Source organism: Gallinula chloropus (assembly GCF_964237585.1).
Source record: "Gallinula chloropus genome assembly, chromosome: 22".
NCBI classification, from domain to species: Eukaryota; Metazoa; Chordata; class Aves; order Gruiformes; family Rallidae; genus Gallinula; species Gallinula chloropus.
Window position 1 is genome coordinate 2,113,039 of NC_140107.1, and position 9,939 is coordinate 2,122,977.

Genomic DNA, 9,939 nt, shown 5'->3' on the forward strand with positions numbered 1-9,939 from the left:
AATTCAGGGATAGATACTTCTCTTACTGGGTGGTGGGAATCCTGGTTTGGAAAATGGAAGGGAATGGTGATACCAGTTTTCACTTCCCTGATAGTGGTAACAGGAATTTTAGTGGCCATAGGGTGTTGTATAATCCCTTGTGTTAGGGGTCTTATACAGAGATTAACAGAAACTGCAATAACTGAGAAGATGCCCCTGGGACCACCGCCTTATAATATTCTTCTCCTAGAGGAACAAGAAACAGATAATAAGAGAATATCAGGAAAAAGAATGTGAAGCAATGCTGGCCAGGTTAGAAGCTTCATATGAAACAGGACTTTGACAATATGCAAAAGACAACAGTTAGTATAAAGAAAAGAAGGGGGGAATTGTGGAAAGTGCTAAGAAATGTTGCTTTTGCAAACTGAAAAATGTTATTGTATTATTTACTGGCTTAAAGGATTTAGGAAAATAAGGGGGAATATTGTTCTCAAGGGTTCAATTTGAGTACAGAGCTCTGCTAAAAGATGCAGATGATCCTGGACAATGAGATAAGGGGTTAAATCCTGACTGAGGACATGGGCTGGAATTTAAGGAAATCAGGCTCAACGAACAGGCTTCAATCATGTTGATTGGACATCAAGGCAAACAGGAAAAACGATGTGGGGTCTCGATAAATCTAATAATTTTGATCAGGAGTGAACAAACCTTTCACAAAATTAACATGTGCAATCTGAAACCTGTCTGGAGCTTTGACTTCCTTCAGCCCAGGGCCATGTCAGTTGCCGGGAAAGTTAAGATAAAGACAACTACTTGCCAGTAAGCAGTTGTCCCAGACAAAAGGGCTCATACATTTTAATTTACTTCACCAATGGAAGTGGGAATGTCCCAGACATGCCATGTGTATTATACTGTGTACTGCTGTGGATGGGGCGCCTGGGTTGAGCCTGTAAAATCCATAGTCAAACAGAGGAAGGAGGTGAAAGATTCAACCTGAGGAAGACTCGGAGCCTTCATCGCTGAGACCCCCGACGACCACTACCACAGGACAATGCGCAGACGCAATTGGGAGGAGTTTATGGAAACCACCTCTTGGAACTCATCTTAATACGAAGCAGGACAGGTGATGAATATGTATAGATGTATGGTATAAAAAGGCTGCAGGCACTGACCAAAAGTGTGCCTGCTTTGTTGGGTCACCCGTTCTTGCAAGAATGTATAATAAATTACTGCTTCACTACTTGTCTACCTTAAGTTCTGTTTTTAGGACCTTTTGTCATTTCTAACAGGAGGTAGGCCACCCTATTTTTCCCCACCATGATGATGATGATGATGGGCCATTAGACCAGGAAAACAATGTCTAAAAAATTAAGGGTAGGTTATAAAGGAGAGTTAAAATTAAAGCTGATAGCTGGACGACACGTTGCCTGCAGTATACAGTTCTGGGTACTAAACTACTGAAGCAGTATTTTCCAGCTGTCCCAATCATTCTCTTATTTTCAGGAAGAAACATGGCCTTACCCCACCAGCAAACTGTTGAACATGGTCAGGTGCCTGGCACTCTTGTTTACAGCCTGAACTCTTTGCTGGAGACCCCGCACAGCTGTGAACTGGTGGGAGCCGAAGTGGCTGCTGCAGATTTCCTGGAGCTGTATGTGGTCGCCAGGAACTCTAGAAAAGGAAAAACAACACAAAACCGGCTGCAAAATCTCTGTGCACAATTTCCAGTGCAGAGCAGCATCATAAAGGGGGAAAAAATATCAACAACAAACCCCCAGGAAAGCAAAGTAGCCCTGGTCGAGAGATTTGGGAGGGATGAGTGATTCTCAGGTTCCTTCAGGAAACGACATTCTCTAGTCTGCCTCTGAAAAGCCAGACCCCTTTAGGCATGTCTAACAAAGCATCAGAAAGCTGGAGCATCCAAAATAACCCCTGGCCACAAACCCAGGTGTTGCCCCTGTCTCTTCACAATGCGGCTCTGAAGCAAACAGAATGCACTCGCGGAAGCTGGGGCACCCTGCTCTTGTGGTGGCTTCAGCACATGGGCAACGAGACCATGCACGACAAAAGCATGACTTCCCACTCAGTGCTCAGCATTTCTCTGACTTTTCTATTTCATCTTTTCCTCACATGCCCTTTGGAATGCCGAGTTAAAACGTTTAACACCTCAAAACCCCATTTAACTGAGTTAACTCACCGCCTTAGGAAGGACAGCTTCCTTGCGTTGGTGAGAAGGATGTCCACCAGTGTCACCAACTAGAGGTCCAGGTGCCCTCTGCTTGAAGAGAGGAAGAGCATTAAGGACTGGAAGAGTCTCTTTAACCTGCACCAACGATCTTACTCAAATCGGGTCCAGAAGAGGCCACAAAGATGATCAGAGGACAGGAGCACCTCCCCTGCGAGGACAGGCTGAGTGTGTTGGGGACGTCCAGCCTGGAGAAGGCAAGGCTTTGGGGACACACACCTTAGAGCACCCTCCCCATACCCAGAGGGTGCTGTAGGAAAGCTGGGGAGGGACTTCTCATGAAACACAGAACCAGTTAAAAGTGAATGGTGTATTGGACTGCAGACTTCAGTTTCATCGTCGTTCAAGACTACATTAAAATTCCTCCTCTGCCTGTTACACAGAGGAAGAGGCTTCTGAGCCAGAGCCCCAAAGCAGGGCTTCTGGAGTGAGCTTTAGTTGCACTTCACCCCTGCAACTCTGCTTCCTAAAAGTCCTCCCTCGCTACTCAGGACTTTACAGCACCGGGAAACTTGCCGACAGCCACACTGACAAGCCTGAATGTACTGACACCTGCCTAACCTTGGGTGACAAGGCTAACAAAAGAGAAAGATCAGAGTCCACTTCTCACAAAGATGAGCTCTTTTCTCCAGGCTCTGACATGCCAGCTTGGCATCGTTGGCTTCTCCAGATTTCTCTTTAGTGACACGCTCCCAGAAACAGGCAGTCAGCCTCAAGGGAGGAAGGATGAGGCCTGAAGTGGGAGCAGTGGTGGCACGCAATGCTCTAGGCTAAGCACCAAGGGGCCAGAGGTGTATGTGCACACTGACAGGGCAGCACACAGAGCGCTGGGTGAAACTCACCGTTTGCAAGCGAGCAGCTGCTGGACCTCCAGCCACAAAAGCCTGGAACCCACCCTTTCTAGGAACAGCTGGTGGATGTGGCAAGTGCACAGGTACGGCACCTTCCACAGATCTTCTGGATGGTTCCACCTGAGCGAACAGAAATGCAGGTCACTGAGGTACTGTAACGGCAATGCCTGACCTCGCCTTCTGTCTGTCCATCATCAGACAGCTCTGACCACTGGCGTGCCCAGACCCAGTGGAACATGCAAAAGACATGCAAACCCACAAATGCCCTCCCTCTCTTCTTTTTTTTTTTTTTTTAATTTTTAGAAAATAAAGTTTTCAGTCTCACCAGCCATGGTCTCTGAAGATATTGTCTTTTCCTGTTGTTGCTGAAACTTCCCTCTGAATGTTTGTCAGTAAAGCTATTGCATGTCCTGATATATCTGTAAGGAAATCAAGACAAGTGTATAATCCCCTGGAGAGCCACATTCGTACATCTTAATTTATGAAGACCTTTTCTGGGCAGCTCAGCCTTTCGGCATCAGACAGGCAGCAGCCCTGGTGCTTATCACACCGCTCACACTCCTCTACCATTTAGTCTGGCAGGGTCACACCTTAGCTGCCCATTCAGAGAAATACATCTCACTTAATGGAGCCAAGTCTTCTTTTTTCCCACCTGGCTGGAGCTCTAGGTACTCCTTCTCAAGAGAGACCTTCCCATACCACCCTTTTCCAAAGGCTCTTGAAGAATCCAGGCATGCTACAGGGAGGTTCCAATCTTGAACACAACTGGACAGTGGTTTGTGTGGCCATGAGCAAGTTCTGACACTAGTTCCTTATTCCAAGCATTGCCCACAAAAACAGCATGTGCCACGTTTTGTCAGGGAGAGCCACAGAGGTCCTCAGTTCCACAGCATCACTAACGGCCCATCCCCTTGGGGAAGCCATAGAGGTCCTCAGTTCCACGGCCCATCCCCTTGGGGAAGCCCAGGCACTCGGAAACTCACAACCTGGGCAGCTGCAGCCAGGTACCACCACAGGGCTATGCCTGGTGCCAGCAGCCCCCTTCACCGCCACCCCACCTGCCCGCTCCCAGAACAAGGGACCCACCTCAGAGCTGGGCTTTGTGGGGCAGAGGGCTCCTGGGTCAGGAGGTGCTCGCCCCTGCCCAGCCTGACCCATACCCCCCTGGTCCCCACATGTCCCAGGCAGGGCAGCCTGACTCCACCCAGACCCCACACCCCCCGCCCCTCTCACCTCGGCACTGGGCCACTCATGGCGGCGGCGACCCAGGGGCAGCTGCCAGCTCTCCAAGAAAGCGATCTGCAGCTGCTGAAGGAGCCGAGATGACTCTTTCTCCACCGGACGTTAGCGTCCCTCAAATCAAGGGCACAGCCTGTGACACCCACGAGCACCACCACCGATGCCACTGGCAGATGGCAGTGAAGCCGGGTTTGGGCTGCTCCGCCCAAGTGACCTGCCAACCGATGCCCCTCACCTTCTGTGAGCCAGGCACTGCCCCAGCCAGTAGGAATGACCAGCACCCTTTACCTAACAATGACCTGAGACACCACCTCCCCGCATCACGCATCGCTCACACTAGGCTAGGCATTCCTGAGCTGCCAAGGAGAAGCACAGCTCCCTACTCCTGTGCCAAGGGCAGCCCATGAGGAAACTGGCTGCTGGGCATCTGTAACGCCTTGAGCAAGGAAGGGTCCTGGGGAACCCACAGGGCACCAGGAGTCAGTGCCAAGTTACTGCCAAATACAAACACTGGCTTCAATCCTGCTCAGATAATTCATGTTGTTGGGATGAGCACGTGCATCTCCGTAGAGATGGGGACAGTCAAAACCTTATCCACTTGTAAGCTGAGACTATCACGTGAGTCGCAGTCCCAAATAAAACTCACAAGCCATTAAAAGAGACCCCTCCCTACCTGAAAACCTGAATCCTGAATTTAGAGAGGTCTCCTGTCTACTAACAAGTTCATTTAGGACAGAGGAGATCCACTGCCCTAGGGAATCAACGTGGTGCTGGACAAAGTAGGCTTTCCTTACCTTAACCTGCACAACAAAGATGTTCCTTCCCTATTTGACACCTCAGCCTCCCTCTTTATCATTGGGATTACCTGAATTACTTTCAGAAGCCTCATGCTAAACACCATCTCTCCTTTTTTGTGGTACATGCCAGGTTATTGCTCACAGGTCTGTATTTGTAAAAACCGTGCTCATTTCCTCCTCCAGTGCACTGCCACTTGCACACTGGGATTTCTCTCCCACCTCAGGACTGAGCCTCAGTTCCCAGCTTAGACAAATGATGGAAACATCGCTCAGGGAGACCTCACTGCACTTAACAAAAAGTAAACATTGGTCAAGGTGCAACAGAAGGACAGATCCCACCACTCAGGTCGGGCATAAGGCAGAAATCCTTCCCAGGGAGGGGGGAGGCCCTGGCACAGGGTGCCCAGGGAAGCTGGGGCTGCCCCTGGATCCCTGGCAGGGCTCAAGGACAGGTTTGGATGGGGCTTTGAGCACCCTGGGCTAGTGAGGCTGTCCTTGCCTACAGCACAGAGTTGGAAATAGATGATCTCTAAAGGTCCCTACCAACACAAACATTTCTATAATCCCATGACTCTCCAATGATTGGCATCCAAATCAACTACAGTCACGCAGAGGTCAGTCTTTTTGCTAGAGTGTTTGAGGAAATTCTCTCTTCACTTCCAGCCACTTACCATAAATCAACTGCTTTCCATTAACAAGGTGCCAACATATTCCTGTTATGCAGCAGTGGCAACACTTGGGATGTGGCTGTTGCAGAAGACCACGTGAAGCCCAGGACTGGGTGCACCGTGACTGCACGTGGAGAGCAGGAGGAATCCAAACTGAATTCCCTCATTTCCAAACAAGCATCCTGCATCTCTTTGCAGAGCCCCACACACGAGGAAAAACAAGCAGGAAAACTAGATGTTTTCTGAGACAAACTAAACAAGCTGGCACTGTGTCATGTCTCATGACCCAGCTCTTCCTGGTCTCCTCCAAGGAGAAGGCACTTGGCAAGAAGGGGATCTTGCAGGTGGCTGACAAGTTCATATGCAGCATTTTCTGGGGAAGTAAGTTGAGAGTTTTCACAGAACCACAGAATGCTCTGGGTTGGAAGGGACCTCAAAGATCGTCTAGTTCCAACCCCCTGCTATGGGTAGGGACACGTCTCGCTAGACCAGGTTGCCCAACGCCCCACCTAACCTGGCCTTAAAACACCTCCTGGGATTCAGGGGCTTCCACAGCCTCACTGGGCAAACTGTTCCAGTGCCTCACCACCCTCACAGCAAAGAATTTCTTCCTAATGTCTAACCTAACCCTGTCCTTTTTCTAACCTAACCCTGCCCTCTTTCAGCTTAAAGCCACTGCCCCTTGTCCTATCACTGCACTCCCTGCTGCACAGTTCCTCTCCCACTTTCCTATAGGAAAATCTCAGCTTAGTATCCACAGCCTGTAGATGCAGGCATAAGTGAAGCAAAGCCAGACTCAGCTAGTTCCAGATGGATAAGCCGGGTTCAAAGCTGGTCTCCTTTATGTCAGTGACCAGCTGGAGGGCATAGAGCTCTTCCTGGGAATGGGAAACTTGTGGGTTAGGATTAACAGGAGTGCAGGGACAGGGACACTGCAGTGGGGGTCTGCCACAGCCACCTGACTAAAAAGATCAAGCAGAGGAGGCCCTGTATAGACAGATGGGAGCAGCCTCACATTCGGAAGCACAGGTCCTCCTGGGGAACTTAACCACCCCATCACCCCAGCCCAATACTCTACCACTTTCCTTAGTATGCCTACTATTTATATGCTAACACCCCAACGAGCTTAGATAGAACTTGAATTCCAACAACTCCAATAAAGAAACCAAAAGCACAAACAGAAACCCAACCACCACACCGCTGTGCCAAACCAGAGATCAGGCAGAGGTTTGTCTTTTGCCTTCAACACGTCTTCAACCTGTAATGAAGACACCCAAACATCAGCAACAGCTCAACACAAACAGCACCCAATTCTCAGACAATAGCCAACTGGTTCTAGGGACACACAGAGGTAAAACAGAGTCACAGAATCACAGCACTGTCTTGGTTGGAAGGGACCCTTTATATCATCAGGTCAACCATCAGCCTAACCTGCCAGCCACCACTAAACCACGTCCCTCATCACCACATCTAACTGTCTTTTAAACCTCTACAGGGATGGAGACTCCACCGCCTCCCTGGGCAGCCTGTTCCAATCCCTAACAACCCTCTCTGGGAAGCAGTTCTTTCTAATATCTCTCCTGTAGCCCCCTGTCCTTCTTGAACTGTGGAGCCCAGAACTGCAAGAGTCCCTGTTGTGCTCAGAGAATGCAGAATAAACAGATAAATGGTTATTACACAGACCCTTGACAGCCAAATGCCCAGAGTGAGACCTTCTGCTTCAGAAACCATGGAATTAATGTTGAAGTGGATACCCCTAATTGTGGAAACATGCAAAAACCATTAAAATCTAAACATATACATCTATGGTACTCAATAATCCAACAAATCATGTTAATCATCACCCCAAGGAAGGAAACAGGGTATAAAGGTGTGGTAGGTTGAACCTGGTTGGAGTCCAGGTGTCCACCAAAGCACCTGGGCAGCTGGTCAGAGGAAAGAAGACAGAAGGAAACACTCGAGGGTCGAGACAAGGACAGACAGACATCCCTCACCAACTGACATCATGAGCAAAACCAACACAACAAAATTCATCTTATTACCCAACCAAAAACCCTGGAGGAATGATGAATAATCCCAGATCTTAAAACACCTCATCCCACTTCTCCCTTCTACCTCTGCCCTGCTGTGAAATATGTCAGGGTGCTGCTGGCACCTCTCAGTGCTCATTTGGTTACTTCAGGCCTCTCCACTGGTGGGATGCTCAGGAATTGCCTCACTGGGGATTTTATTCCCAGCAGGACTAAGCGGCGCCCACTCTCTGTGCCACAGGAAAGGGCACTGCTTTGCTCAGGAGAAGCAATGGGAGCCAGGAAGCCGTGAGACACCTCCCCACCCCGAGCCAGGTGCAACTGGGGTCTGGGTTATGGTAGAGCACTTTGCTGGACTCAACCTTTGACAGCATCACACACTAAGGACAATTTAAAGGGGTTCTGCAGAGGTTTAGCTGGAGTGCTGCCAGCTCCATTTGGGACACAAAAGGGCTTTGCACTTCCTGTGTGATTCCAGTGCCACAACCTCAAACAGAACCAGGATCTGGAGATGACTGAGGGATCTGGATGGAAATCTCATTTCCAGCCTGACCTTACGCTGGGGCATTTCTTCCCTTTGCACCACTTTCCAGCTGAAGCAAACAGGTTGTAACAGTGGATGTCTGGGGTTTCATAGCTTGGGTGGTTGTGGGGCACAACCTGTGCCCTGGATTTGCCTTCATAAATGCATGCTTGGTGAAGAGAAGACAAGGAAAATCACCAGTCATGCCAGCCACAATATCCCACTGTCCACCGGCCATCAGTGTGCGCTGCTCGTAAGGTGATTTCCTCCAGTAAATAACCCTTGAATACCTTCATTTTGGCACAGGTTAGTCAGGTGCTTCTACTCTGACCACAAACATCACTTAACAAGAGGAAATACAAATTAAAACACACCTGTATTTAAAGGAAAATAAAAGCAGGTTCTCTCTTTCCTCTCTGGAGGGTTTCAAACGCAGAGCAGGCACAAGGTCTGAGCCTGCAAACGGCTCCCCACAGCTTGTCTGCTGCCTCTGGGAAGCAAAGACAGCTCTCCCAATTCTTTGGCAGGCACAGTCTTTGTTTGAGCTCTAGTCTGAGTTACATGACTACAGACCAGTAGCAATGAATGCAGCATGAGGAGCCTTACCTCACACTCTTTGTCTCCTAGTGCAGTAGGTCAGAAGGCTCGAGGAGTGGCTCTCCCAGACCAGGCTCACTCAGAAGAAACCACCCCCAGAGTCGTCGCGTATCAGCACCTTCTGAGACATCCCACCAGTGTCCCTGCCAAAACGCACCACGCTGCAGCAATGAACTGGAACTGTTTAAAACTCCCTTTTGCCTGGAGCACACAGCGCACATCTCAGGGGTTTGCTGCCTTCTGGCTGCGAGGCAGCAGAGCCAAAGCAGCCAGGCTGATGCCTGCCTCAGAAACACTTCCCAGGCTGGTTTCCATGGCCCTCAGAGCAAGGGCTGCAGTGAAGCGCTGGCTGCTGCCTGCCAGCCCCCGGCCCGGCTGACTGGGCCTGAAGCCCCTGGCCAAGGGGGATCAGCTCTGCCCCTGCCCGGCAGCAGCCTGGAGCTGTCAGGCAGCTCCCAGCAGGAATCTCTCCAGGCTGCCTGGATCTCGCCCATGCAAGGAGCTCCCCCCACAGAAGCCCTGGGCAGCCAGCAGACGGGAGAAGCCCCCGCGCCTCACAGGGACCCCGGCCCTCACCTCAGCTTGGCTGCAGCTGGAGCAGAGTCCGGGCCTGCCCAAACCACCATGGCCGCCCGGGAGCTCTGGGCCTCGGGCCTACAACTCCCATCATGCCCCGGGAATCCCCATGGCTGCCCGGCAGCTCCGGGCCTACAGCTCCCACAATGCCCCGGGCCGCTCCTTCCTGTGGTGAGACCCTGTGGAGACACCGTCCCTGGGCCGGCCCCGCTCTGCAGGCCCCATGGCTGCTCCCCGGGGCTGCCTCGGCCCCAGAGGGACAGAGGGACAGCAGAGGGACAGAGGGACAGTGGGAAAGAGGGGCAGGGAGCGGGAGAGAGACGTGTGGAGAAAGGGGAACAGACAGGGAGGGACCAGGAGGGACAGAGAGGCAGCCAGGGAAAGACAACGTCAGGCAGTGTCTGTGGGGCAGAGAGGGGAGCAGGGGAAGAAGA

General features: G+C 50.8%; 1 long non-coding RNA gene across 1 annotated transcript; it reads right to left on the reverse strand.

Moving 5' to 3' along the window:
• Positions 1 to 2,206: 2,206 nt before the first annotated feature.
• Positions 2,207 to 3,426, reverse strand: LOC311200189. Its single transcript, XR_014617808.1, has 3 exons — positions 3,401 to 3,426; positions 3,067 to 3,195; positions 2,207 to 2,254 (listed from the first exon to the last, which is right to left on the reverse strand). It is a non-coding gene; the product is annotated as an uncharacterized lncRNA (long non-coding RNA).
• Positions 3,427 to 9,939: the final 6,513 nt, after the last annotated feature.